Genomic DNA, 6,193 nt, shown 5'->3' on the forward strand with positions numbered 1-6,193 from the left:
TGTGACACTGTGTGTGAGTGTGTGTGTGTGACACTGTGTGTGTGTGAGTCACTGTGTGTGTGTCAGACACTCCGGAGCTACGCATGGGGGGGGTCCCGTCCACTGTCCCCCTCCCGTCCACTGTCCCCCCCCCCTCCTGTCCACTGTCCCCCCCCCTCCTGTCCACTGTCCCCCCCCTCCCATCCACTGTCCCCCCCCTCCCGTCCACTGTCCCCCCCCTCCCGTCCACTGTCCCCCCCCCTCCCGTCCACTGTCCCCCGCCTCCCGTCCACTGTCCCTCCCCCCTCCCCTCCTCCTGTCCCTCCCCCCTCCCCTCCTCCTGTCCACTGTCCCTCCCCTCCTCCTGTCCACTGTCCCTCCCCCCTCCCCTCTTGTCCACTGTCCCTCCCCCCTCCCCTCCTCCTTTCCACTGTCCCTCCCCCCCTCCCCTCCTCCTGTCCACTGTCCCTCCCCCCTCCCCTCCTCCTGTCCACTGTCCCTCCCCCCTCCCCTCCTCCTGTCCACTGTCCCTCCCCCCCTCCCCTCCTCCTGTCCACTGTCCCTCCCCCCCTCCCCTCCTCCTGTCCACTGTCCCTCGCCCCCCTTTCCCCCCCCTTTTCCCCCTCCTTTTCCCCCCCTTTCCCCCCCTTTTCCTAGCGGGAAATTTAACTCACGGGCAACGCCGGGTCTCTCAGCTAGTAGCCTATAAAACATATTAATCCCTGACAATCGTGGGACAGATAAACATATAAAACTTTTGTCATGTTAACGTGCGCTTATAGGGAATAGGCTTCCCGGGTAGGAATACAAATATAAAAACCCGTTTTCCTATTTTATCTCTAAGTGTTCAATGTCTATTTACATTACATTGCTCTTGGCTTCTCCATGAGGTTTGGTGTCTCCTGTTTCTAAAAAAAAAAAAGGCCCCCAGCCTTTCCAAGTCTTTGGGCCAAAGTCCCTTCACCCATCGCCGGGGCGTTCGATCCGTATGTCCACCGGTTTCATCCACCGAACAGTTGTAGCAGGCCGGCATAGAGGGGCCTGGCAGTAGACTCCAAACCGTATATAAAACAAACCATATAATAGATTGGAAAAAATATTGATGGAGACAGGGAGAACAGCGGAGAGATAAAAGAAACCAAATATAGCTACACATCCAGGGTATCTTTCCCTGGGTTGCCATTGGCTGCCAGATTGCCAGTCAAAGAGATTGCCGCGAACCCGACGAGAGTCCCACAACATCACAGTTGGTCTTAAATCTTTTATTTTCGGGCAATTTCACCCTCAGCTGATTGGTCATCATCCGTGTTATCTTCTCGTGGTCTTTGGTGCTGGCCCGATCTATTCCTGGGGGTCAGACCCAGCGCCGACAGAATAGATGCTCATTCCTCAGGGTAACGGATCGAGATCTGTCTGGTTTACCACCAGACTGAACGGAAAGGCCCACCGGTAGCGAATACCCTTTTCCTGGAGTACCGCCGTTACAGGTCGCAGCCCCCTCCTCCTCTCAATTGTCACCCTGGACAGATCTTGAAAAATCTGGATGGAGTTGTTTCAAATTCAATGGAGTCTCTGTTTCTGCAGCCTTTCATAATCCTTTCCTTGGTTGCATATTGGTGGAGTCTCAGAACTACATCTCTGCATCTCTTAGGGTCATCAAATCTCGGACCTATGGGTCTATGGGCTCTATCCATCAAAAGATCGCCATCTTGTAGCTGGGGGTCAATTGACGTAAACAGTCTCTTAAGACAGGGGTGCGCAAAGTTTTTTTGTTGCGCTCACCCTATGTGCTGGCTCCAGAGCCAGCGCCCCCTACCCCTCCCCAGTGACCTGGCATCAAATGACACAGAGGGTCATGTGATGTCACATGACCCCGCAGCGTCATTTCACGGGCATTTCCATGGCTAGGCGTCACGTCAAATGACCCTGCGGCTTCATTCGATGCTGCTTTGTCATGGCGACGTGACCAGAAGCCGGCTGAATCCCGGTAAGTTGAGGTTGCAGAGATCTTGCGCGGTCCCCCGGCATTTAATTTAAATGAATCGTGGAAGAGCGTGGGGCCTCTGCAACCACCCGCCCCCCCCCCCCCCGGAAAAATCCTCCATGTTTGCGCAACGCTGTCTAAAGATGTGGCTGGAGGGCTTCTGCAAACACCGACTCAGGGACATGACGGATTCGTAGATTCTGCCTCCGCTCTCCCTGTTCTCCAGGTAGTCTATGCCATCTCTCATACAGTAGCTCTTATCTCGTCATTGAGACCCAGGACCTCATTGTCAGTATTTACCAGATTTTGTGGGGAAATGTCCATCTTATTTTCAAGCTCCGTAATTCTTTTAGCCGGTAAGGAAACTTCTGTTTTAAATTCCCTTACAGCTCTATCCAGAGCTGACTGAAAGCGCGCCTGCATTTTTCTAATCATGTTCTGGAGGTCCTGCTTTATGATTACTGTGTCACCCTCAGCCATATCCAGCTCACTGTTGGAAACATATCTCCCCCCTGGCCCCTTCTCTTCTGTGGCCCTCTCTGCAGAGTTTCTAAGGGGTGCTATTCTATCAGGGATATCCCCCTCAGATCCCGCAGCTTGCCTCTCTCCTTCTTTATTTACCTTTATGAGCGCTGTGACGGTGAGGGGGTAGCCAGGCTCACAATAAAGGTTTAAGCCTGTTTGGTTACCTATGATCCATGTTTTGGGGTTCAAGAGTGTCAGCTCTTGAGCCCAGTGATTGTACATGCATAACTTGTAATGTGCGACAATAAAGTATTTTTTTGTGTTTTTGCCTTTCCAGGAGCGCCATCAAGCAGGGATTGCTGGTATGAGTTTCAAGGTTTTTTTGCAGAGAAAGTCTTGTCAGAATGTGTCTATGTAGCCGGGGTCCAGAGTTGCTGGATACCCCAAAAATGTACCCAGGAATCAGGACTGATTCCTGGATACATATAGGCACATTGTCCAGGCAATATCTCCCCTTGAAAACCGCTAGGGTTCCCTGCTTCAGCACAGACCAGACAGGTAAATGGGACATATGGATGTGAGGTGTCCCTGGGGGATACCCAGAACCTGTATAGGGGTTCTTAGGTGCTCCAACATACATATAAGGTGATGAGGGGATTCTTAGAATCGGTTCCAAGTCTATTTAATAGTGTGTGGGGAATATGGCTAGTAAGACATAAAGTGCAGCTTTTTATCCTATTACCCATACCAGAAAGACTTAGCAGATATTAAAGTGTATAGTTTATTAGCAGAGTGTTTAATCGTATATATGCTTTGTGAACGGTATTATGAGCTGGGACTTTCAGAACCAATGTGCTGACTTGCTACTGGGCTACCAACTTGGTGCCAGTAAGTCTGCCAGACATCGGAGTTGAAAGCCACCAGAGGATGCCCGAGGTGTCAAGCCATTTGGGTGGCAGGGAAGGACTCAAGTACCCACGTCCTTGGATGAATTAAAGTCGTCCGGGCTACCATTTGTCTCTCCAGACTTGGAGGAGCCTAACCCAACGGGTGGCATCTTCATAGTAAGGGACGGAGGTGGCAAACTTGCGCATGTCCCTTGGCAGATTCAGATTCCCCGCTTTCCCGGGTTTACAAGGTAATAGAACAAGTTCTGGTAAATAGCGCTCTAATGACTGTGTTAACTAGTCTGAATAAGACAAATAATACAAGTAGTCTTGATTGAAGAACTTCCTCAAACAGGAATGTGCGAGTGTAGTGAGTGCTGGGATACACAGGTAAGCGCTAAAAAGACACATATATAATGTCCTGGTTGGTGCTGTAGATGAAGGTATAATAGCTCCACTAAATCACTTCCAAGTGGGACTGCATCTCAAGCGCTGACATCCACCATATGTATACATCCCAGTAACCAATTGAAAGGTAACTAACATGCGTAGTCCTGGTATTCCTCTGTGGGTGTGCATCCCCTGGAATCAATAGAATGGTAACCCCCAAGAAGGTAAGGTGAGGCGGAGCACAGCCGTGCCGATGAGGGATATATCAGGATAACAGCCGATCTCTGACAAAGCGCCAATCGTGGCGTGAAACGCGTAAGAGCTTTCCTGTCTGCACCATGTTGTCCAAATAAAGAAGTTTTTATCTGATCGGCTGTTATCCTGATATATCCCTCATCGGCACGGCTGTGCTCCGCCTCACCTTACCTTCTTGGGGGTTGTCATTCCCGGCTTTACAGACTGGCATCACTCTGATTGGCTGACTCGAAAATTCCCACACTCTGATTGGCTGTAGTATTTCATAAATGAACTGAGAAATACTATATGAATCCCTCAGCCAATCAGTTCATCAGATTCTCAGTGCCAGAAGTGAAGCGGTATATTTGAATGTCTAAAAAGATGCTCTTGCGTGAATAGCAAGGCACCGGCTTCAGAAAAAATAACCCAGAATATTTTCTAAATCCAGCTTTTCGGGGCCAAGTTCTCAGAAACTAACGTAGCGGTCGTGGCTGGGATTTCAAGGCGATGTGAGTTCCAGGATGTTTCGAGCTAAGTCCCGGTCAAGCAAATTCAAGTCCTCCGGAGAGAAGGCAGCGGTGGTGTCTGGAACTTCATGCCGATTTGAGTTCTAGGATATTTCGGGCTGAGTCAGTGTCAGGTTAAACTTCTTTTCTAGGAGCCCCTGCAGCTAGGCATGTCTAGTTTTGTACCCTAGACCCCCAGTAAGTGTGTTTTCTTATGTAGTTTGTGTATCATTGTGTTTATGCCTTTTCCTGCGAATAAATTTCAATTTATTTTGCTTTACATGTTTTGCTCAATGTTTGATCCTGGTAAAAAGGTGTAAATGCCTGGTCTCCCATGACAAGCGCTCGCTCAGCTGCGCCATCTTTGTTTTTTTTCTTTTCAGCCACCGCTGGCTGCAAGCGGGTGAGATCGGCTTCGAGGTTCTCTTGTTAGCCATCCCCACTAGTTCCCCAGGCCTCTGGAGTGTCCCGCGGGACCAATCAGTGCGGCGATTGGGGGTTATAGTTAAATATGTTGGCGGAGTGCATGGAGCTCCCTTAGCTTGCATCCGCGTGACGTCACGCGTGCGCCCCTTACTAGTACATTTTAGTGTGAAAATTTGCAGTTTGCACATTTCGCCGCCAGTTAAAGAGCCCTGTGTAAAACTGCAGAGGTGTGAAATATTAAAATATAGCTCATTAAAACCCCATTAACTCCCTAGGGGGGGTGTCTATGTGTCACAGATACACACTGAGACACAGAGCCTGGGAGGGGTGTAGCCGAAACACCCACTGCAGCATCTAACAAAACGCTCACTGTAATGGAAATGGTGGGGGATATTAAGTATTTTAATCAATCTGGTGCTTATGGGGTTAATATGGTTACCTTTGTCTAAAAAATACAATATATTGGGTTTATGACAGGTCATAACCCTTCCTGGGTCTGTGCAGATCTACAAAAAGGTCTTAATTGGTGGGTTATCACTTATGGCCACTAAAAGTACCATTTGTGTTGTATGGGACGGATAGAATCTAGGAGATAAGGGTATTTGTTTTGCAAGAGATGGGATTAAATGACAGCTTTCTTGACATGTTTATAAACAAGCCACTTTCAAAAGAAACTGTGACCGTCTTGAATGATCACTTGTGCATCAGAGAGGGGTGAGACACAAGTCAGCTCTTAGTTGGAGGACTTTAATAAATATAAGAAATTACGGGCCTTACAGCAATTCATAAGAGTAACAAATGATTATCTGCCACCGTTGCGATTACACAAATCAAATAGTACCACACACTGCATGGGTAAGAGGGGATCAGTCAATATGAAAACAAGGCAGTGAAATAAAATGGATTTGGATAAAACCTCGTAAATACAAAACACAGAAATATACACACTTACTGGGGTCTGAAATCTAGCCGTTCCTAGGGGCTGGGCGCCCGCTTGGAAGGGCTTGCACTGATCGGAACCTTGTTCAGGACGTCCTGGACCGAGATTCAACAGGAACTCCTGACCGGGACCTAGTCCGGATACTCCTGGAACTGATTCCGGCAGGAACTCCTGACCGCGACATTCTCGGATGAGAACTTGGTCCTCGCGTCTGCCTTAGTCTCTACAGGGCAGACTTTCCTAGCTTCAAAACGAAGCCGGTTGCTCTGTTATTTGGGACAGAGCAACTTTGAAAAGCCCGCCCTAGCTTCAGCGACTCAAGCCACAAAATCACCTGGTTCTCCGACTGGGGCTTCTCCTTACATAAACTCTGCAAAGT

The sequence above is a fragment of the Ascaphus truei genome, chromosome 6 (genome assembly GCF_040206685.1).
Source record: "Ascaphus truei isolate aAscTru1 chromosome 6, aAscTru1.hap1, whole genome shotgun sequence".
NCBI classification, from domain to species: Eukaryota; Metazoa; Chordata; class Amphibia; order Anura; family Ascaphidae; genus Ascaphus; species Ascaphus truei.